The following is a 24,535-nucleotide window of genomic DNA, read 5'->3' on the forward strand; positions in this document are numbered from 1 at the left end:
CCTGAGATGGAAATTTCAAATTGCCTTTGGTAGCGTTTTAGCATTTCACAGGCTCCCTAGGATGTCCTCGGCTGTGAATGCAGCATACTAACAATGTTGCTTTTTTCTTGAAAAGAGTAATTATCAATTTATTTTCTCTGTTTTATATAACCAAAGTCCATGTTTGAGAAGATCAATGCAAATTACAAGTTATTGTATTGTACTTGTCACTTGCATACCGCCTTTTACCATTATTATAGTCTCAATGTGCTGTTAGTGGGAACGCATTCGGAGGACCGAAGTCCAGAGTGTTGGAGGTCATGGAATACGATTAGGATGCATGTGTGCATTTGACCAAAAAAGAGTGTGAGACTCGCTATATGTTCAGCGTGCACAAATTTGTCATAGGTCTGCACTGCATTCTGCTGTTAAAGGTGTTGAGGTGTAGTTTGGTGTAAGTAGGCGGAGAATTATGGGAACAGCACGACTGAATTTTGTCATAGTCCTTGCTGTATACTGATGTGTACGGGTAGACATGCCTCTGGCCAAAGTCTACCGGACTGGTGTGTTATGTCAGGCCGGGAGCTTCCAGATTGTCGGTGAGAGAGAGAGCAGGTCATACAGAGACATCAAACCAGATGTTACAATCTCCTAACAAAGTGAGCACTGTTCTGTTATTTCATTGACTTTTTTTTCAAATGTTTTTTTAATAAAACTTTGTTGCCAAAATAACAATCAAATGTTTATTTTTATTTTGGGGGGACCCCCTCCCAAGCCCCTTCTGCCCTATTGTTTTTTTTTAATATTCTGGACCACCCACCCCTTCATAACCCGCAACCTGTATGTTTTGGCACAACATTTCTGTTAATAAAAAAAAAACATTGAAAAAATTGCCATTGATGAAAGAGCGGTATACAGTGAGTGCGGGGTACTGAATCGGCATGGATGAGAAGGAGTCTGAGAGTCGGCGAAATGTTGGTTTTAGCCGGGTGGCCTGTATAGGCAAAGGAAGCTGTGGGTGGCGGAAGGGCCGTGTTGGACTTAGAGAGAATGTATTTGCATTTGTTGTCTCAAGGTACACTCTGTGGATATTACTGAAAGGCGATGTTTGTAAAGGATAGCTAAGCCTGTTATGTACGAGCTGGGAGGGAAGGCCTTATGTGCAATGGGGTTGAAGTAATCCGTGAAACAGGTTTCAGTGATGACTAGGAAGTCTGGGTTTTCAGTCGATATGAGCAAAAAAATGTTGTTTATTTTTGGCAACCAATCTGAGTACCCAGGATAGAGAAAGAGGAATCTGCTGTGAGGTCGGCATCGGGAGTGGTAGTGGGTTGGGCGTGTGGGTGGAGGAGCATGGATGTCTGAGTGCATTGTGTGAAGTTCAGAAGGAGGGAGGTTTAGAGGGATATTGATCAGGGAAGGGTGTTTTGAAGCAGACGTGAAAAGGGGGTGTTTTGGAAGGGATGTGAAAAGGGCTAGGACAGGGTTGGGCGTGGGTGGGGAAGGCTGCGGAGAGTAGGGTTCGTGAGCAAGAGGTGAACTGGGGGAAGGAGAAGGGGAGAGCAATGTGTAGGTGGCAGTCTGTCAACAGTACAGCCTGAGCGGTTTGAAGGGCGCTTAAGGGGCACCGGAGTATGCAAGCGGTTTGCAGATGGGCTGTGTTGGTCTGGGCAGCTTGTGCTGCACTGAGTGAGTCAGATGTCTCAGAGGGTGGGGTGGAGGGCAGTGAGTTGGTAGCCGAGGGATGGTGCAGCATGCCACGGGTGGGGGTGAGGGAGGGTTCCGCGGGGGAGGGCGGTTTATAGTGCGAGATACACGCTGGGTTGTAAAGATGAGGTTTGGGGTGCTTGTATGCCAGCGAGCTGCCCAAGCTGCATTATTTCTGTGCAAGAGAGGGGAGTGGGCGGGAGCAGTCGGGTGGGTTTGGACGGGTGGGGAGCGATTTGGGAGGAGGGGCCCGGTGGGTTCTGGAAAATGGCTCACCGGTGGGCTGCCTGTGTCGCCTTTAGGTTGGAGACGTGTCGGCTGCGTAGTGGGGGGTGGGGCTGCTGAGAGAGACAAGAAAATTGTGCCGGGGGGAAAGGGGCTGGAGTGTCAGGGCGAGGAGTGAAAGCTAGAGCCACCAAGAATAAACTTTGGAACTGCAATGGGGAGAGACACAGGTTCAACTTTGGCACAGCAATAGAAACTACCTAGTCTAACTTTGGTAGAGCGATGGCAAACACTCTGTTTTAACTTTGGCACCGGGATAGAAAAGTGTGTAAAATCAGCTTTGGAAAAGCAGTGGAACGCACATACATTTTACTTGGCACAGTGAGGGAGAGCATTCAGACTCATCTCGATCGGAACAGTCGAAAGCCACCTAGATTCAACTTATGGTAGAGCAATTTAGGCAATGATTTAAATTTGGCACTGCAGTGGAACGACGCTCCGCTTCAGCTGGGTCGAAAGCAGTTGAGACCACCTAGCTTTAACTATGGTGCTGTAATAGAAACATCTATATTTGACTTTGGTGGAGCGGGGGAAAGGCGTGGATCTAACTTTGGCAACGCAACAGAAAACTCTCCGAATTGACTTTGGGACAGCAATGGAACACTCAGAAATTAACTTTGGCACTACTTTATAAACACCTAGATTTAACTACAGTAGAGAGGGGAAAAGGACTAACTTTGAGAATATCACAGGAAACACTCTGAATTGACTTGGGTGCAGCAATGGACACACTCAGCAATTCATTAGCCACACAATAGATTTACCTATGGTAGAGTGAGGGAAAAAGGCCTAGATCTAACCTTTGCAACAGCAACAGAAAATGCTCAGAATTGACTTTGGCACAGCAATGGATACCCTAGGATTTAGCTTTGGCACTGTAATAGGGACTCCTAGATGTAATCAATATGGCTACCTAGTACAATTTAGGTTAAATGCAGAATATGGCTACTTAACACAAGCAGGCTAAACACCAAGCATGGCCACCCTACACGGAGGAGCTGAATGCAAAATATGGCTGACTAATGAAGTTGAGCTTAAATCATGGTATGACTATGTTACACAAACAGGCTAGGCGCGAACTGTGGCCCCCCTATGCAACTGGATGATATAGCAAATACAATTTAGACTAGATGCATATGGGTATACGATTTTAGGTAGTAAGCGTGGTGGAGCTTTACTTGAGTACAGTAATGGCTGTACTCTCTACCAAGACCAGTCTAATTTTTCTTTAGTTCTATTTAGTGGTAGGGTCAGTTTGGACGGAGGACATAGTTACTTTGGACTTCCTGGCATCTGACCAGCACCTTTAGTTTCTTTATATAGGTTGGTGATTCCCTTTAGTCTTAAGGAGACCTAGGTCGTATTCCTTTAGTTTAATAAACTAAAACATTTCCTCAAAGTGTCTGACTCCTCCTCCTTCCGACCCACTACAAATGTAATAAAATATGTAAATACCAGCCACAAACAATAAATGCTCAATGTTAAATATATGTCCTCTAGTCCCAGTCCTCACTCTTCTGCTTTGAACACCCAGTATATGCAACTCAAACCATGCTCTCACAGGCAATTTACCTTATGTCTGTCTCGGCTCTCTGTTAATGCTTACTTTGCAGGTCATTTTGAGATGACACCCGGTTCTTCCATAACAAAATCTCAAAAAAAGGACATAAATATTAATGCACTGGTGTACATTGCTGATGGAAACTGTACTTGATACACACTATCTGCTTTTCAACAGACAAAGTGCTTACACATTATGTGCAGCACACCACACATGTGTATCAGGACCACAATGTCTGTGTACAAAAAGTGAGATGGCATTGGTACCTATAGTACAGGCCACATAGGCATGCTATTATGGATGGGTAAAAGAAAAAACAGCATAATTCGAGACTGTGTGCATCTTCTACGACATCCCCTGTTGTTACTAGCAAAATAGTTTATTTTAAAGATGGTTATATTCTCCCTCACACTCAAGCGCAGCCGAGTGATGTAGAAGGGTCCTAAGTGAAGATGTTGTTTTCTAAATAACGACATTAAAAAAACGATTTAGAAAGACTGCTCCGTGACCGCACGGAGGTCACGGAGCAGTCTTTCTAAATGGAACTTTCACGCCCCTGCCGCACACGAGTGCACAAAGGGACTGACCGGCTCAGCGGGACCCGGAAGTGGAGGCACATGAGACATGTAAACACGAGTCATGTAATAAGTTTTTTTCTGTAACCAGTAATGGTTTGTCTGTAACAGCGCCACAATGCCTCAGGGCTGCTGCGCGCTTTATAAATGTTAATAAACGTACGTGTAGGTGTGTGTGTGTATGCATGTGTTTTTGTTGAGGGAGTCTTGGGTGTGGAGGGATTTTGCAGGGGCTGAGGGAGGTTGGTTCTGGGGGGAATAGCGTGGCAGAATGTGGGACGTGGGTGGGGCGGGCAATGGGTGGTTTGGGGTGTGAAACCCAGCGAATTATAAAAAGAAAAAAGGCGACTTCAATGCTGGATGTTGGATCAACGAAAAAACGGTCTAACAAAATCAGTCTTTTTCTTATGAGACATTTATAATGAGGCCTTTTCACATAGAACCTGTAGAAAAGAAGAGTATTTGTTTATTTGTAACGCGCTCCAGACCCGAAGGAATCAGGGCGCAAAGGATACAAGTAGATACTCTTACATCCCGTCCCCTTTCCTCCATACTGTATGGGCGTCCCTTCCAAGGGACGGGAGACAGAACCTTTTTCACCAGAAAAAACCACCTTCCCCTCTAAATTTAGAAGCGTGCAGGGGCGCGGCCCAGGGAGCATGCGCTATCCTGACTCTGCCCTCTGGCGTCACACCTCAGTCCCCTTTTCCGCATCGACAGGAACGGGCCGAATTCACCAGCGCTCCTGGGTTTGGCTTCAGCCATGTAATTCCACGCGCAGATACGTTGTCTTTTTTTGTCTTATCTATCATTCAGGTACTCTGTCCTCAGGCATCACGCTCCTCCCCGGCGCATGTCGACTTCCACAGGGTTCAGCAGGTGTCCCTGCAACGGGCACTCCCCAACTTCAGACCCCCATGCACTCTGCCTACGTTGCCTTGGCTCAGACCAAGGTTGGCAATCATGTTCGGCGTGTGACTCGCTGTCCTTGAAGGCCCTGAAGAACAGACTAGCCAGGTGGAGGGAGCTCTTCCAGAGGTCGCCTCCAGAGGATCTTAAGAACTTCGTGAAGCATCAAACCAGGCCCAAGGTAGGGCCGATATTTTCTAGCGCACCCAACAAGGGAGACTCCTTCCCAGAGACTCTTCGCGCGGGAGGGACCAGCTACAGCTACTGGCCTTTGGGTCAAGGGGTACTTGGATCCTCCCGGGCGCAGTGTCGAGGGACCAGAGGGTTCTTGTACCGGGTCAACACCTGAGGGGCCACGCCCTGTTACCAGCAGTACGTCCGAGGGGGCGCCTAAACGCAGCTCTACTGACCCCCGGGTTGAGGGTGTCGCACCTACCAGGCCGAGGCCCGAGGAGCAGGGTAGGCCTTGTGATCTACACGCAAGAGTCTTGGACCAGGCCGGGCCCAGCAGGCAGAGCAACACGTTGCAGGCATGTGGCAGGCAGCTCGACAAAATGGCCGCCGCTCCAGAAAGGGGCACCCGTGCGACACCATTCCACAAATTCAGCAAAGAATGAGTGTCGAGGTGGGACTGGCCTCAACCAGGTAGGTGGCCTACAGTCTACCCTTCATTTGCGCAGGGCAACTTTCCTTTGCGTCCATACGGACTAGGTGCTCAGCGGCTCCAGCAGCCCCCCGCTATCCTGTCGGTACCCCCCTGCCACCTCTTTGGCCATTGAGGAAGTGCTCTTCGAGAAGTTTCTCGGCCTCATGAGGTCTCCTCAGATGGGGGTTATCATCAAAGACGCAGTCAGGGAAGTCCTCCCCGCCATGCTAGAGGCACCACAGATGCCTTCATCGGGCCCCCAGGCCCCGATGCAGCTGCCTCCTCCGGCTCCACAGCCACCTCAGCTTCCTCCGCCTCCTCCTCAGCCACCGGGTGCTGTCCCTGTACCCCAGCCTCCGGTGCCATCTACCCCTCCGCAGGATACGGATGAGGACGACGATCCGGACACGCCATCCTCAGCCAGGACCTTCCATGAACGTCTTGCTGGCCTGGCGGAGTACCTGGGCCTCCCCCAACCGAGGTTGAACAGCCGGCAGAGGGGATTCTGGCTGAGGTCCTCACGAGATGCCCCTCTGCCAACACGGGGATTCCACTGCAAACTGGTGTAGTCTCCCTGGCCAAGAAGGGTTGGCTCAAGCCCCACTCAGTCCAGCAGGTCAACCGACGCCTGGACGCCAAGTACAGGCAGATGGAAGGGGATACTCTTGCTCGACCCATCCTCAGCTACACTCCTCGGTGATCGCTGCAGCATCACTATACTCAAGTTTCAGTCCTCAGCCGCCTCCTCTGTGGCGCTGCTAGGCAAGGAGGAGAAGATCTTGGAGCTGTACGGCAAGAAGATCTACTGCAACGCCTCCTTGCACCTGCGTCAGGCCAACGCAGACGCCATGCTGGCAGCCGCCAACCAACGGTTACAGCGGGAAATTACGTTTAGGTGGGGTTAGCGGAAACCAAGCTGATGGTGCATGACCTCATGGAATCCACAGTGGCGCATATCGATACCTCAGGCCGTGCCATCTGCATTGCCACGGACATGAGGAGAACAGCCTGGCTACGGGCAACGAAGTTCAACCCGGATGTCAAGGAGTGCATTCCAGATCTACCGTTCAAGGGGTGGGGGTCCTCTTCCACTCCTCTACGGACGAAGAGCTGGACAAGAAGAACAGCTCACAAACGGCAAAGTCTTTATCCATTCTTACTAAGACCATGGCCAAATCAGACACCCAATCTCAGCAGTGCTCTGAGAAGGGTTGTATATATATGGAGGGTTCTGCGGCTTCCAGGGACGCAGATCCAGGCAGCCAGACCTCTCGCCGTCTCAGAACCGGTGCAAACAAAAAAAAGCGGGGGAGTGAGTGGAAGTAAGGGCTTTTTCCAGTCCCCCCTCCTCAGCCTCTGAGGGAAAAGAAGGCATGACACGCCCCTTCGGGTCCACGTGTCTCCGGTGGGGGGCAGGCTTGCTCTCCATGCACAATTCTGTCACCAGAATTTCACGGACCCCTGGATCCTCTGCATAGTATCCACGGGGTACAGCCTCCCTATTCCAGCCTCTCCTCCCCTCCACTCCCACAGGAGCAACTCTTTTGGCGGAAATCCAGTCGCTCGGAGAGAGCCAGGCAGTGGAGGAAGTTCCAGCCTCCCAGCGAGGCTTCGGCTTCTACTCAAGGAATTTTCGCCATTCAGAAGAAGAACCAGGCGGGCCTGAGAGTTGAGCTGGACCTTTCCACCCTCAACCTCTCCTTGCCCCTGCAAAAATTCAAGATGGTTACGCCAGCTTTTATGGCGGAGACATTGGACAAGGGAGACTGCTCCCTGTACCTAAAGGACACATACCTACACATCCCAATTTTGCAGCCTCATCGTTCTTTCCCACGGTTCAGAATCATGGGCTAACATTTCCAACACAAAGTCCTTTCGTTTGGCCTCAACTAGGCCCCCATGGTCTTTACCAGGCTCATGAACGCTGTAGCGGCCCTTTTCAGAGCGCAGGGCCTCCACATCTACCCGTACCTAGACGACTGGCTCATTAGGGCTACGATTCCGGAAGCGGTTCACCACTCGTCCCATGCCCTTATGAACACACTGCACGACCTGGGCTTCTCGCTCAACCTCAAGAAGTCACAGCTACTCCCTACGCAGACTGACATTACTGGGACTCATTTGGGACACGTGCTGCGAGAGGGTTTTCCCGTCGGAAGACAAGATCTCTGCCGCTGCTCACTTCCTCAGCAGAGAGGTGACCTCGGCATGGTGGTACCAACATCTCCTGGGTGTACTACCGGCGGTTCTGCTAGCCGTGCCGCACACAAGACTAAGGATGAGAAGGATTCAGCTGCACTTCGCGACCTAATGGAATCGGGAGCAGTGCTCGCAATCCGAGATGATCAACGTTCCTCCATCTCACCACCCGGACCTAACTTGGTGGTCCATGGACTGCAACCTATGGACGGGCAAGCCCTTTCCGCCGCCCTCTGCGCAGGTCACCATCATCACAGACTCCTCGCTCGAGGGCTGGGGAGCCACCCTGGACGATCTCTCGATCCATGGCACCTGGACTCGACGGGAGCAGGAATACCGCATCAATCGGTTGGAGCTGAACGCCATCTGGCTAGCGTTCAGAGCATTCCTACTACTTCTCAAGGGCAAGGTTGTCCTCATCCAGACAGACAACTTGACCAGCATGTACTACGTCAACAAGCAGGGAGGCACTGGATACCATCCTCTGTGCAGACTGGCGATCAACATGTGGGAAATGGGCCTTGGAAACGAAATGTACCTCTCAGCAGTCCACCTCCCGGGGGAATCCAACCTGGAGGCAGACAGGCTCAACAGGCTAGAATCAGTCAATTACGAGTGGCAGCTAAACAACCTTGTTATTCAGGAGATCTTCAACAAGTGGGGTCACCCCCAAGTGGATCTCTTTGCCACCTGGCACAACAAGAAATTTCCCAGTTCACATCCTGGCAGGGTCAGGGCCCTGGCTCTCTGGGCGACGCATTTCACCTCCAGTGCACCGGCATGAAAGCCTGCGCCTTTCTGCCTACCCCCCAGGGTAATTTGCAAGATCAGAGTCTCACAGACTCATCATTCTGATAGCTCCATGGTGGCCGGCCAGGCCATTGTTTTTGGAACTCTCAGCATCTCGGTCGTGCCCCCATACACCTTCCGACGGGCCCAGCACATCTTCTGGCACAACAGGTGGGCAGAATCATCCTCCCCGCTCCAGGGAAACTAGCCCTCAAAGTGTGGTACCTGAGCAGGTAACGCTTCGGCACCTTAGCCTATCAGAGACCAATCTGGAGATCATACAGGACGCCAGAAGCAAGGCCACCAGGACCCAGTATAAAAGCAAATGGAACAGATTCTGCCACTGGGCAGACTCCGAGAGAGTAGACCCCTTGGCCTGCAGTTTGGACGACATGCTCTTTTTCGGCGCACCTCGCTCATATACAGTTGGACACCTGCCGCACATAGCTTGCAGCCGTTGGGGCTTACAGGAACTCGGAGGAAGGCATCTTTTCCTCCTCCAACCCTATAGTCAAACATCTGACTGGTCTCGCTGGGCTCTACCCGTCCGTCAGGAGATCGCACCCTGTGTGGGACCTTAACATAGTCTTGGGCACACTGGCGCACAAACCATTTGAGCCAATGGCGCCTGTGGACCTTAGGCTGGTCACCATCAAGACGGCCTTACTAGTTGGTCTTACCTCGGCTCGCAAAGTCACCATATACCACCTTTCACAAGGACAAGGTGGTCATGCGGACGCACCCGGCATTTCTGCATTTCACTTGAAAAAAGAAATAGTCCTTCGTACGCTCTTTCCCGATCCCAAGGATGAGGCAAGGATGAAGCACAGAGAGTGCTGCACTGCCTGGATGTCAGGAGTGCCCTAAAATTCTACTTGGGACAGGGCGAAGGGCTTCTGCAAGTCGGACGCTCTGTTTGTCACTTTCGGTGGCTCGAGGCCAGGCTATCAGGCCTCTAAGGCCTCTATATCCCGCTGGATGGTCTTCGCCATCAAGCAAGCGTACGACGGCCAGCACGAGTCGCTCCCAGCCAACATGCATGCCCATGCAGTCAGGGCCAAGGCAACCGCCATCGCATTCCAGCGCCATGTCCCTTGGCAAGTCCATAAACAGGGCGGCCACTTGGGCCTCTCCCTTGGCTTTCTGCAAGCATTACTGTTTGGATGCCGGCTCCAGATCTGATACGGCTTTCAGACAGGCGGTTCTCAGGAACCTATTTGCTTAAAGAGGGTCTCTTCTCCACCCTGGGGCTACAATCACTTGTACTCTTCCATACAGTATGGAGGAAAGGGGACGGGGACCGTAGTGACTAACGTACTCTTAGTCCATAGTCCCCTTTCCTCCATACGTTCCACCAACCACCCCCCTAATATCACTGGTGTCATTAGGCAATGTTATATCTATTGTCGACACGTCAATGGGGACTGAGGTGTGGCACCGGAGGGCGGAGTCTGGGCAGCGCATGCTCCCTGGGCCGCGCCCCTGCGCGCCTCTAAATTTAAAGGGGAAGAAGGTTTTTTTCTGGTGAAAAAGGGTCTGTCTCACGTCCCTTGGAAGGGACGCCCATACAGTATGGAGGAAAGGGGACTATGGACTAAGATTATGTTAGTCACTACAGTGAGTAACTTAGAATTTCTCAGCTTAGTTGCACAATAGACAATTTACAAAACAGGTACAAATATACACAACAGATAATTTACAAAACTGGTACAAATGTACATGGGATAGTCATAAAAATACATGGGAGGGTCAAAGATAATGGGAGACAGAAGATATACAGTTTGAAACAGTCCACTAGTAGGAGTATTACAACTGGTGGATACATGCCTATAATTAGATATCTGAAGATTTGAGCCAGATGGTGCATTTGGTTCTGAAGTTCTGGTAGGGCCGATCTTCTCGGATTGCAGGTGGCATAGAGTTCCAGAGCTGGACTGCTTTGATGGGGAAGCTGTTACCGCCTACCTTGCTAAGTATAAATCTGGCGACGAGGAGAGAGTTGCTATTGGCTAGTCTGGTGGAGGTCCTTTTATGGAATCTCTCTGCGCGATAGCTGGAGGCAGCGTTATTCAAGGATTTGTGTGAGTGACCCAATTTTCTATTTCATTTTAGCATTTGTAGAGGCAGTTGTTTTGGCGCCTGATTTCCGAAATGTGGTCTCTCCTGGCCACTCCAAGGGCGTTGTTTTTGAGTGTTTGGAGTTTCCTGATGATAGCTTTGTTTGTGCCAACATAAAGGGTGTTGCAGTAGTCAAGCCTGGACAAAATAAGAGCTCTGGCCAGGGTGATGCAACTGTTTGAGAGGAAAGGTTTTCCAGTTCTGATGAGTTTACATGTGTATCCGGTAGTGGAAGCCAGCGTGTTAACTTGTTTGGAGAAGGAAAGGGTCGAGTCGAGGTAGAAACCAAGAGTTTTAACCTTGTTGGCCACTTTGATAAGGTTGCCATCGATTACGAAGGAAGCGTATTCAATCCCTAGCGTATTCAATAGCCAGTTACCCCAGGGTTCGGTGCGCCGTATAAATAAATAAACTACACTAAACTCGTTTTTGAGGTTTGTGGGGGTGCCTAGGATGATGAGCTCTGTTGTGTCATCATTCAGGCATAGACCGTGATTAGCCATCCATGCCTGGATGATGAGATACACCCTATTCACAAAGGCCAAATCCTTATTGTAATCCCCTGAAAGTGGGAGGAGAATCTGTGTATCATCTGCATAGTTAGTGTAGTTGATACCAAGACTGTCCAGATTGTCGAAAAGGGGCTTAGTGAATATGTTGTATAGTGTGAGAGAGACACAGGATCCTTGGGGGACTCCGCAGGTGATGGGGATAGGGTCTGCCGCTGCTGATGGCGAAAAATCTTGCATGGTCCTTTCACTAAGGAAGGACACAATCCAGATTATGGCCTCCCCAGAGAAGTGAGCACCTGAGTCTAGGTGGCTGCATAGGACCTTATGGTCGACAAGGTCCAATGCAGCCGAGAGGTCGAGGATAAGGATGGCAGTTTTCCCCTTGTCCCTTAATTCATCAATTTGGGTGTTAAGGTCTAGGAGGGCTGTCTCAGTGCCGTGTTGTGGTCGGAAGCCAGATTGGTGTGCTCCTAGGAGGTGGTGGAGTTCCAAGTATTTCTGGATTTGTATGTAGGCGACCTTATCGAGAATTTTTAATATAAAGGGTACGGTCGCGATAGGTCAGTAGTTAGTAGGTATTGAGGGGTCGAGTGATTTTTTTTTATTTTTTATTATTTATTTATTTTTTAGTCAGGGGAGCACCCATGATTGTTTGAGGTTGGCAGGGATACTGCCGGATGCAAAGGAGGCGTTGATGAGCTTAGAAACAAAGGGGGCTGGGTCCCTTGCTGCATCCTTAATGAGTTGTGCTGGGCAGGGGTCACCCTGCCAGTTGGAGGGTTTAAGTGAAAGTATAATTTTTTCAACTTCAAGGATGGATATTTTTGAGAATTTGAAGCGAGTGGGTGGTGAGTTAGGTGTAGAAGGTGGCTCAGAATTTGACTGTGTGAGAGTGATAGGAGGAGTGTTGGATAGCGATGAGCTGATGGGCGTGTTTAAGGATGCTTTTTTTGGGCTATTTTGAGTTGGAGGGTTGATATTTTATTAGTGAGTGCATGTTGGATGCTGGCGCACCAACTTTTGTCTTTTGTGCACATGCCTGCCGTGGAAATAGGGGTTTCTATCTCGACTCCTTCATGCTGAAGTTGGCTTGGGAGATACAGGTGTTGTATGACTCTTTTTTTGGCTAGGCAGATTTCTTTTTTGTAGAGGGTGGCTATCTTAATGAGTTTTGTTGGCTTCTGAGGGTAGTAGTCGCCAGGCGGCCTTGCAGGTTCTTTTGTTTTGCCTTGGCTCTTTGAGGTGAGGGATGAACCATTTGTTCAGGTGAGTTTTAGGTTTGCTGGGTCTCGGTTTGAGTGGGGCAATTATATCTAGTGATGATACCATAATTTTGTTGTACTCCTCGACCAGAGTACCTGGGTCGGTGCTGTCTGGAAGGGAGTTGAGAGTGGGGGGGATGGCTGGGATGAGCCTATCGGTAGTGTTTTTTTTTTACTTCTAGTTAAGGTGGGTGGGGCGGAGGGGATCTTATTGGGGTGGTGTCTGGTGGTGGTAAGTGCAAAGGACACGATGGAGTGATCTGACCATGTTAAAGGGGAGATAGAGATGATGTTAGCATGACAATTGTAGTCGGCTACCCAGTCTAGTATTCTCCCTTTTATTGTGGGTGGGTGGGTGAGTGAGGAGACTTTTTGGCGCAGGTCAAGTTCGGTTAAGGCGGTGGGGATGTTCAAGGCAGGTTTATCAAGGGGATCATTGTATCCCAGGTTGAAATCGCCAAGGAGTAGAACTCGTGATGAGTTTTTGAGGTTACTAGAGAGTATGGAGCAGATGTCCTTCTCGAATGATCCTATAGGACCAGGTGGTCGATAGATCAGGTGTACAGTTAGAGTTTGGGAATTGGCCAGTGGTAGTGACTGTGAGGGTGTCACAGGATTTGAAATTTTGGGAGGGGGAAAGCCTCATGGCGAGATTAGATTTGAAAATGATGGCGATACCGCCTCCTCGGGACTCATGTCGATCTTGTCTGAGAATGGTGTAGCCATCAGGCACAGCTAGCGTGAGAATAGGTCCTGCTGCAGCATGTAGCCAGGTATCGGATAATGCGAGAAAGTTGAGGTTATCGGCTAAGATCAGATCTGCAATTTCTGTGGCATGTGCCAACAGGGACCTGGTGTTTAATAATGCCCCCTTGAGCAGTGGTATATTTAGATGTTTGCTTGCAGTCTGGTGTATGGGGTCAAAGGTCTTGTGTTGAGGAGCTGTGCTCTGCTCTGCTCAATGGTGACCTTAGTGGTGGGCTGAGTATTATGGGGTTCGGAATTGGTGGCATAATGGTTCGGTAGTGGTTAAGAGTGGCGTTGGATCTGGGTGAAAGTCTTGCCGGGGGTTCATAGAGTTTGTTCAGCCTTGATCGAAGTCTGGAGTTCCTGGTGTTAGTATTGCGGTATAGGTGGTGGCTGGGCTTTGTGTTGAGGGGTTGGGCTGAGATGTGAGCCTGGTGACAGCTGAGGTGATGGTTAGGCAGGATAGGCAGTATCAGAGGGGCGCAATTGTGAGGGCTAGCAGGGCCCAATAAAGTGTATATACTAACTAGTATACCTAGAGCGAAAAAGAGGACTGCGGAAGGCATGCTAGGAAAATAATCTGACAGTGGAGGCGATGACGCTGGCCAGGTTAGTGGAGCTGGATAGGTATTCTCAAAGATGGGCTTGTCTAGGTCTAGTTAGCATGATAGAATATGTTGATTGGGTTATCGCAGGGCTAGGTAGCACAGTGGGACTGAATCTGTTAGTCACAGTACTAGGTGGCACAGTAGACTGGGCTAAGTCAAAGAATAGCATGTAATGTTTAGGTCAAGTACATGGGAAGTTGGGCAGGGCTAATGTAAATCACATTAGTCAAGACTGGCACAGGGTAAATGCATTCCAGTAGGCTAGTCCAGAATAAGACAAGGCTAGATGCATTACAAATGGGCTGGTCCTTGATAAAACAAGGCTAGATACATTCAAAATGGGCTGGTCCAGAATAAAACAAGGCTAAATGCATTGAAAATGGGCTGGTCCAGGATAAAACAAGGCTAGATACATTCAAAATGGGCTGGTCCATAATAAAACAAGGCTAGTACTGGTACCGAGTAGCCAAATATTGAAATGCAATCGTACATACATAAATACATTCGTGCAGAGCTGGTGCTAGTACAGAGTACCCAGGGATTATAACGATCATGTGGGGATAGCGGCTAGGCGGCAGGTGATCACTAGACAACTACAGAGATGTACAGGATTAATCATATAATATTTTTCTTGGCTAGGTGGGCAGGGAGAGGGCTAATCGGGCATATGAGCACTTGAGCTCAGTGGGTTAGGCTGGCAGTAGTGGGGTAGTGCCAGGGGAGCCAATTACAGGCAACTAATTACCAAGTAAGCGTATCAATTGTGTAAATATGCATTGGTCATTAGCTTGTTATAAGCGAATGTCTGTACTCACTTAAGAGTCTTACATGATGAGCCTGAATGACGCTTGGAGTGAGTTCATCTGAGGCATTGTATCAAAGGACGGGGTACAGTTCAGGAGAACTCTATTTGGTGCGTCCAGGGGCAAACAGGGCTTTGGCCTTATAGTGGCCTTGGACGTGGCCGCCGGCTCTTCCGCCTGCCGGCAGATGTTTGGATTCAAATTGAAATGAACACACGTTGCCTAGCAACGCCAACGAAGCTCCGCCTCGTTCTCAGGCTGCATTGCTCCCGACATTTTGGATATTAAGTCGGCACGTGCGGTCCTGAGTGGGGATTTGGCCCCAATGGGGTGATTTTCAGAGCAGGTAGGGGTGCCGGCTGTGGCCCAGGCAGGGCAGGGGTGCTAATCCTCACTGGAGATTTCAAGCAGCACGAGCGTTGCCGTCGATGTCGCACACGATGCCGAATTGCAGCTGGGTCCAGGGCAGTTGTGGGGGCTCCTGCCCTCTCCACGCAGGGTGCACTGTGTATTTAGTATCCATAGGACAAGAAAAGACAAAGACTAACAAAAGTAGGCAACTGTAAACCTTAGTTAAAATTTGGGCAATGGATAAGCGAGATTAAAAAGTAGCAGAAAACATGCATCACACTTAGTGTGGCACTGTGTCAGCTGGAGATGCAACTATCTGCAAAAACAGCAACACGCTAGTTTGGTTGTTCCAATGTTAAGACATACTTAATTTCAAAGCAACAACCACCCCACACTAGTGAGATCATGAACTGAGGAGCTTTTTTGAAAGAGGATTTCTCTCGCTTCATAACACTCTTTCTGAATAATCAGGACGTCACAAAAAATGTGGTTGTAGACGCCTTGATCTTTTTTTGCCCTTCATTTCCTGCTTCCCCTTTCAGTCACCATTGTCACCATTCCTGTGCACTCTCCCTTTTGCATGGTCTTCTATTGGAATCTTTACATTTCAGGTGCCTGTTAAGACCGGAGGGGGGTGTCTGTACTTCTGCTCTCTATATGGTAGAGGAGAGGCACAGAGAACCCCAGCCAAGATTCTCTATTGTGGTAGCAATGGAAGAGCAATCAAGGCCTAGCTTCTCAGGAGGTGATGCGGGCTGGTTCTTAAGTACAGTGTAGTCACCAAGCACCCACAAAGGAATGTCCACACATTGGATTAGTTAAAACAGTCTTTAAATAATTAATATTCAAGGTTATGTACAATATCACGATAACTCACTTTGTACTTGGTTATCTATAATGGGTAATCTACAGTTCTACGTGGTACCAAAGTTACTATTAGATCTCTTTAAAGAGTACGGTTAAATGTCACACAAATCAGTTTGTAAAGGAAACCAACAATAGATATAAGAGGAAAGCAGTTGGTTAGAACAATTGGCAGAATATTGGCCGTGTTATCGAGTGACAGTTCTGTGTGGAGATTCCTTCCCCCCTACCCCCCCAACCTGTGCAACCTGTAGAATAAAGATATATCACAAGCCAGTCCATATATTGTTCACAAGAGTCTTTCCAATAGTTCTGCAACCCGACAGTACCTGGCATTGTAGCGTTCCTCGTCGGGAAATCGACGGCCCTTCTTGAGTGCCCTCCCTTTAAGGCAGGAGTCACGGGGTCGTGGAACGTCCGGCGAAAAACAGGGTGAACTACGGCGGTGAAGTGACAGCTTCTTTCCTAGCGGTGCTCGTCGACGGGGAAGCGTAAACGTCCTGCAAGGAAGAGGCGTGTGGGGCACCTCGATGACGATAGTTCTGGTCCGCAAAGAGTTTGAAGAGCTGTGGGTGTCGAGTCGTCGGGGTCTCTGTGGTCTTTGGGTGGCGGGAAATCCACCGGCAGTTGTTCCTCGGCGCATCGACAGGCTGGCCTTCTCCGGTGGGATAAGGCGCACGGCGGTGCGGACGAGCGTGTTGTGAATTGATATTTCTTAGGAAACAGGAGCACGGCGTTCGTCGACGGTGGCGGACAACAGTCTGGGCGCTTCTCTTTGGGATTCTGCGCCCGTCCCTGTCTCCAGTCGGCAGCCTGTTATAGGTCTGTCTACCAGGGAGTTTTGGCAAAGATCAGCTGGTGCACGATGGTCCCTCGTAGCTTGGGAAGAGGGCGCCTTACCAGGTCCTCTCTGGGTCGGTCCTTGGAGACACAGCAGCTTTCAGATTGATGAAGAAGAGCAACAGCAATTCTTCTCTTCCAGCAGGGCTTCAAGGTTAAGCTTCAGGTTTACTCCAGTTACTCGTCGTAGTGGACTTCAGCTTCTGAACACTAATTCTAGCAATTCTAGCAATGAGAGGGCCCCAGATGTACTAGTTGATCTCCTATTCATTCTGCTGGGTCATACACAGGCGACCAATCAGTCAGAAGGGCATTCATTCATGCAGGTAGGCAGCCAATCAGGTGCATAGGGCATTCAGGCCATTCACTTCTCTCCAGACACTCACAACAAGTTATGGGTATTGGGACAAGTACCCAGCCATTCAACTCTCCCCACTGCATTCATACCAGTTTAGGTCAGGGCTGTCTCAGTAATTGTGTCAAACACCAGAAACTAGACATCCACAACAAGAAGTGCATATTCGTCACACACTCCATTCACCCAGGTCCCACCCACAGGTGTACCCACAACATACGGTCGTTGGGAAGGCTCCAGCCAGTCTGGTCGCACTTCTCCACACTACCATATATGGAACTTCCACCCATCAGCCAGTCAGGGGGAAGGGACAGAGTCAGGACTTCCCGGGACTTCGGGAAGATCAAGGTAACAGGTGATGGAGGGCAAGAGGCCACGGGGGCCATCTTGTCTCCATCAGGAATCTACCGATTCCAATGACAGGGCCTGGGCATCCCAAAATGGCGGACGCTCAGGGCACCAGTCAATTCAGCACAGAGCTGCCACCAGCCCGTACCCTGCTCTGTGGGGGCCCCCCACAGGTGCCCAAAAACATACACTAGGGGCACAAGGTTCTACCCCTACCCATGGGTGCCATAAGGGTATCCCATAGGTCTGTACACCAAACCAAAAGAGAGAGCGGCACCACCAGGAGTCCCACATGAACTCCTGTGCGGGAAACACGACAGAACACATGATAAAAAGCAGTAAAGGACAAGGATACGGAGGCCCTGTCCCTCCGATGAATTTCAGCATCACAGTGCCATAAAAAAGAGCTGTTTTATCACTACTGCACTAAGGCTTTATTACCTTTCTGCATGCTTAGACCTTTGGGTCTGTCGTCATTGTTATGTAAAACGTGTGGTCCCATGCCAAATTGCATATTGTGCTAGGTGTGCAGCAGGGATGTAACGGTATAACGTTAAAGATACCGTGAACCACTTAATTGAACAATAATAACCGTCACATTGTTTATACCATTAAGTGTGCTTTTCAATCTGATTTGGAAAGGCTGCAGTAAGCAAGTGCTGCGCAGTCTTGGTCTTGCACTGTTGGATGTGCCGTCTGCCAAGTAGTGTCAGTTGGAGCAGTTTTTAATGCCATTCCATAAACCACACGTGCCTGACATAAAATCAATATGTTAGCAATAGGAAGAATAAATACAGTGCCAAGAAGGAAAAGGGTTTACTTTGGGATGGCGGCTTTGGGGTTTACATATTTATAAAGTATAAGGTTTGCTAAACATATGACAATGGGGGATTTCCCTGGTTCCATCATTGAATTTACATATAATAAGTCACACTGGGAAATTCACTAATCTCTGCGGGTATTCCCTGCTGCCATACCGAAGGGTAACATGTCCGCAATTACTGAACACCTTTTGGGCCGCAAGTAAACTAAAGGCTGTAACAGAGAGAGAGAGAGAGAACGAGAGAGAGAGAACGAGAGAGAGAGAGAGAGAGAACGAGAGAGAGGGAGAACGAGAGAGAGGGAGAACGAGAGAGAGAGAACGAGAGAGAACGAGAGAGAGAGAACGAGAGAGAGAGAGAGAGAGAGAGAGAGAGAGAGAGAGAGAGAGAGAGAGAGAGAGAGAGAGAGAGAGAACGAGAGAATACTACCATCAGCCTCCATTGATCTGTGCCATGCAGGTTATCAAGATGGCAACATGTTCATCTTCACCAGTAGCCAGCGGGGGAGCTAAAAGCCTAAATGACCACTTAAGAAAAGCTATTCAGTTTGCTTTGCCAGTCGCAGCAGGGCTCACTCCTTCCCCCCTCCTCCTCTTTACACGTGTGTTTGGTGGAAGAAAGGGGGGGCATTTCGGTGGAAAGTATGTTGAAAATCCCAATTCTAGCCCTGGGTGCCTGGTTTTGTTTGTGATGGTGAATCTGACAATTGAGCGACCTTTTAGAAAATATTTGTTAAGATTAGTTAACTCCACCTGCTATACCGCGATAACCACGATATACCGTAATTTGGCAAGAAGGTTATCATACCGTCATAAAACTAATACCGTGACACCCCTGGTGTGCAGCTGAGGCAGTGCAGGAAGCTGCTTTCATTTACCCCTGTGTCTTGCCTTATGTATGCTTACAGGCTATTCTACTACTCCTATGTTAGGTGGTATGTCAATTTTATCTGCAATTACCTATTTATTTAGTTAATAGTTCATAGCCTTGGTACGTTCAAAATCTGATACGTGCAGAGGGAGAGGGAAAGGCAAAGCACAAGTGCAAGTAGGACTTGTGGGCCATACTTTTCATCAATTCCTGATCAAGTTGATGGTTCTGGCTATTGTCTAAGTTTGGATTTTTGGCAGCCTAAACTAACGACCTTCTATTTTGAGGATTTGATTACACCTGCAAATCCTCAGGCGACCTCATTTTCGCAGGTTTCAGTCTGAGTTCAAATGCTTAACTAGAATGCTCTGTATTGGGCATGCATGTTAAGTTGCTTTGTCTCGAACAGGTGTTATTTTGTTTGTATTGTATACATTGCATGCATCCTACAAGCTTCCTCTGATGGTGTTATTCGTGTATAGGCATCTGCTTAGTACTTTAAAATGAATATTCGGTTATATATCAAGGGACTAAAATGGTGATGGGATGGCTTTTGGTATTATTCTTTTGAAATGGATTTAGTCTGCTTGTTCCTAACTCTGTGTATCCAGGTAATAAGAAAAATGTTGTCCTGCCTGGCTTTTTGCTTTTGAGTTATTGAAACTGCTGTTTCTTTTCTTAAAACAATATTTATACTGGAGTGAATTTAACTAAACATTCAGTTTGTTCTTGGCTTAGGTTTGTCCAGGTTACATTATACTAGACGGATGAGCACATTGCATTTTACTGGATCAGTTGTTCCTCTAAAACCTCTTCTGAAGAGTAACCCTTATTCGGTACACTTCTTACCTTGAGATATGCACTGCTTGCTTCCATATTCCCACAGGTTTGTGCCTGCTAGTCAGAAAGCCCACTTTCCACCAGTTGAGGTAGTCCACTTGCACATTTTGCTGGCTTTCTGGATTTTGGACTTTGTTTTTCTCCCAGCCAGGCTTAAGCCAAAGCCTGAATGAGTGTGGCTCTGTTTTTCTGTGTGCTCTTTTTAAGAGGGCCTGTGACTCCAAATGCACGAGTACTCCATATGAGATGCCCTATAGCGCACTAGCGAAGGTACTCCCTTCTCTGTCGTTAATGTGGCTAGGCTTGTGGATTACAGGGTCTGCCTGGGTAGAATCCATGGGGCCCCTCAATTTGTTCCTTTTTCCCTCCTTTTATTTTGTAGTTAATTGACTTATTTTTGGTGGGTAGGTTGGCTTCTCCTGAAGTCCCCCTGTCATTCCGTTCCTTTATACCTTACTCAAAATATATGGTATTCAGTCGTCTCTAAGGTGCCTAGTACCTCGGGGCCTCTGAGGATTCCCATTTTGAAGATTCCCATTTTTGCCCTAAGGTCATTTTATCACCCTACACAGGTCTTAAGGAGTAGGTTGGTGGTGGTTCTGCTTTTGTTTTGGCTTCACCAGGAGTGCAAGCCATTTTACTACATTGGTAGTCCATTGTACCATTTTTTATTTATTAGCATTTATATAGCGCACAGCAGCGCTGAGGCATCGTGGTGCTGTTGTTGTGAGCAAATCTGGTTACAGTGAGCATAACAGTTAACAGATACAGGCAGTAAGCAGGCTTAATTACAGACTTTCTGTTTGGTTATACATACCTAGTTACAGTCAATACAAAGAGTAGGAGGTTAGAGACTGGTGTCGGTTGAAAAGGGGTTTTGAGACCTTTGCGGCAGGTAGGGAGGTTTCAGTTCGAAGGGCGTTGGGCAGGGAATTCCATAGTTTGGGGGCTAGTTGTTTGGCATGGTGCGCTCTTCTGGGGCGTGCAGAGGCATCTCTGTTGATGGTTTCAGATCGGTAAGAGGGGCAGAGAGGCTAAGGCATTTATGTGTTAAAGTAAGAGTCTTGAATGTAACCGGGAGCCAGTGGGCATCTCATCTGGCTTGTGTAATGTGCTCTTTTTTGGGGATGCGAGTGCTGCTCTGAGCACGTTATTCTGGACAGTTTAGAGTCGGGTTAGATTTTTTGCCGAAGTGCCTGCAAGGAGCACATTGCAATAATGTAACTTGGCACCAATAGTGGCTTGTGCGATAGAGAGGCAGTTTTGGTTGGAGAGGAATGGTTTGATGGTGTTTATTAGTTTAGTGGTGTGGGCAGATGCGGAGGCAATGGCGCTGACCTGTGTTCATGGATAGGGTTGAGTCAAGATGGACCCCAAGGGTCTAAACAGAAGAGGAGACGGGGATTGTGGTGTTATCAATGATGAAGTTCTGTTTCAATTTGTTGAGTATTTCTTTGGGACCTAGCAGGATGAACTTCGTTTTGTCTCCGTTGAGGCATAGTCCATTGGCTGCCATTGAAGCTTGGATGGTGGAGTATATTTGGAGAAGGGCTGCAGAGTCATGGTCATACGAGCCAGTGAGGGGAAGGAGTACTTGTGTATTAGCATCGTTGGTGTAGGCTATGCCGAGCGAGTCCAGTTTATCAAATAACGGGCTTGGTGAACAGATTGTATAGGGTGGGCGCAGTGCAGGAGCCCTGTGGTACACTGCAATGGATGGTGGTGGGAGGAGCTTTAGCTGTGTCTGAGAAGACTTTCATGGCTCTGCCTTCTAGGAAGGAGGTTATCCAGGAAGTGGCCTGTTCAGAAAAGTGGGCTGCATTGGTGAGGTGGGAGGTGAGTATTTTGTGATCCACAAGGTCAAATGCGGCCGATGGGTCCAATAGCAGTAAGGGGGCTGGTCTGCCTTTATCCATTATCTTGGTTATTAGATTTTTTAAGTCCAAGAGGGCGGTTTCTGTGCCGTGGCCTTTGCGGAATCCAGATTGTCTTTTGCCTAGAATGGAGTTGGTTTCAAGGTAGTGCTGGATTTGGTTGTGGGCAGCTTTGTCTAAGATCTTGAGCAGAAATGGGACTGTGGTAATGGGGCGGTAGTTGTTGGGGGAGGATGGGTCAAGAAAGGGTTTCTTGAGAAGGGGGCGGACCCCGCTTCTTTTAGGCTGGACAGGACAATACTTGATGAGAAAGATGCATTAATGAATTATATGATATCATATTTTATTTATATTGTGCTCATACACGGGTGTTTCATTTCAGGTGAATGCAGTGATGAGGGGGGCAAGGGCTTCAGCGCTATCTTTAATGATGTTAGGTGGGCATATGTCGCCTTTGCATGTGGATGGCTTGAGGTGTTGGAGAAGAGCAGTGACTTCGGTAACAGATACATCTCTAAAGGAGAAGAGGGGGGGGGTTCTGTGCGGGGGTGGTAGGTGTGGCAGGGTGGTCGGACTTGGGTAATGCGTGCCGTTGGGCTTGTATTTTGTCTTGGAGAAGGAAGATTTTATTTAGAAGTGCTGCTTGAATACTGGTGCACCAAGCTTGATCTTTAATGATTTTGTCGGGGCTGGTGGGCGGGGTGGTGAGGTCTTTGAAGATGGAGGACAACTCTTAGGAGTTAGAGTTGGCTTTAGAAATACAGAGGTTGATGTTGTTGGATTTGGCAAGGAAGAAGTCTTTTTTGTATTGCTTAGAGATTCTTTTAAATTTTTCATTGGTGGAGTCACAGGGGTTGGACTGCCAGTTGGTTAGAGCTGCACATTTGCTTGAGCGGAGGACTAATAAGTCATCCGTAAACCATGAGTTGGTGTTCATGGATTTCTTTTCTTTTTATGCTTCAATCGGAGCTATGGTGTTAATAGCTCTAGTGAGGGTCAGTGAGTAGATGTCAGCAAGGGTGTTGGGGTCAGTAGCGAAGGGAGGTTTTAATTCCTTAACATCCTGGGGGGTTAGCGGAGGTTGTTTGCTGTGAGTTTTTTGGAGATTCTAACCATGGTTGGGGGGGCGTAGGATAGTGGTTTGGTTGTGGGCTTAGTGGGGATGGAGAATTGGATGCAGTTGTTGTCCGTCCAGGGGAAGGCCAGGCTGCAGGTTATGGTGGAAGAACAGTTATGGTCTGCGACCCAGTCTGCGACCCAGTGAAGGGTGCAGCCTTTGGCGTGGGTGGGTTGGTGATTGATTTTTTGTGTGAAGCCAAGGTCTTTGACCTCCCTAGCAAGGGCTGAGGCTGCTTTATCCTTGGGGTCGCAGAGACAGAGTTTGAGGTCCCCGAGTAGGATAGATTTGGTGGAGATTTTGAGATTATTGCTTAAGATTTGGAGGAGGTGCCCTTGGAAGTCGGGGGCTGTGCCGGGCGGCCTGTAAATGATGTGTATATTTATGGAGCAATTCGCAGATGGGGATTAGCCTGGCTCACAGGAGGTCAGAGTTGCCTTCCCAGGTGTGGTTGCAAAGTCTGACGGTGAGCTCATCCCTGGATATGAGGGTGACACCTCCACCTTTCGAGAGCTTTGTCCTGGCGGAGGATGGAATAGCCCTGTGGGACAGCGAGCGAGATGGCCGGGCCGGAGGTCTCATTAAGCCAGGTTTCCGTGATGGCCAGTAGATCTAGGTCATGAGTGGAAATTAGGTTGTTGATCTCAAGAGCGTGAGCTGGGAGAGAATTGGCGTTGATGAGGGTGCATTTAAGGGCATGGGTAGTAGGTGTGTGCTTTTTGGTGGTGGGAAGAGTGGGGGTAGGGAAGTGGGGTGTAGGGAAGGAGTGGCTGAGGAAGTGGTGAGAGGGGGCCTGTGCATTGGCAGGTTGTGTGCGGAGGCGCTGTGGCATGTTCTTGCGTGCTAGAGCTGGCTTGCAGGGTTTGTGTTTGGCTGTGTAATTTGGGGGTGGGGGGGTGTAAGTGGCTTTAGTGCAAGAGCCTAACTTTAGGTTTCTCCTTACCAGTGGGTTGGGGAGGCTGAGGTGAAGCAAGGGCTCTGTGCGTGCTCTGAGCCTTAAATTCCTTGGTTTTATCGTATATAGTGAGGTCTGGGGGGTGGGGGTGGAGATAATACTCAAGGAGAGGGTTGCTCGTGGTGGTGGTGCTGGCCAGCCAGGTGGGCTTGTGTGGAGAGTGTGTGGGGAGGTGTGTATATGATGAAGTCTGTATAGTTGGGTCAGAGTACAAGAGGGTGGCTAGTGTGAGAGCTATTGCAATGAGTGGGGCAGGTGAAGGTGCTGGGAGGGAAGTGTCTTGAAGTGTATACATGAGCGGTGATCGGTGAAGTGATGATAGATAAATTGGTTCGTGAGGAGTACACTGTCTTAGGGGCATAGGGTACAATGCAATATTCAGGACACAAATAGGCTAGACGCAGCGTATATTATCCAGGACACAAGCGAGTTGGATGCAGTAATACATTTTCAGACACAATGGCTAGGTGCAGCATTCAATGAGGAGGGCACAGTGGGCTAAGCTGCAGAGGTCAACAGTCCTGGCATAGTGGGCCAAATGCAGTAATCAGGGGGCTAGATGTAACATCTAATATCTGGGCACAATGTGCTACGTTGCAA

The 24,535-nt window shown here is 48.8% G+C and overlaps 1 protein-coding gene across 1 annotated transcript in view; it reads left to right on the plus strand.

Annotated features, from left to right (window-relative positions):
* Window positions 1–24,535, plus strand: part of PAF1 (PAF1 homolog, Paf1/RNA polymerase II complex component) — a 391,339-nt gene that overhangs the window by 343,747 nt on the left and 23,057 nt on the right. The gene's annotated exons all lie outside the window — the stretch shown is intronic.

Source organism: Ambystoma mexicanum, chromosome 2p (assembly GCF_040938575.1).
Source record: "Ambystoma mexicanum isolate Mex_15411 chromosome 2p, UKY_AmexF1_1, whole genome shotgun sequence".
Classification (NCBI taxonomy): Eukaryota; Metazoa; Chordata; class Amphibia; order Caudata; family Ambystomatidae; genus Ambystoma; species Ambystoma mexicanum.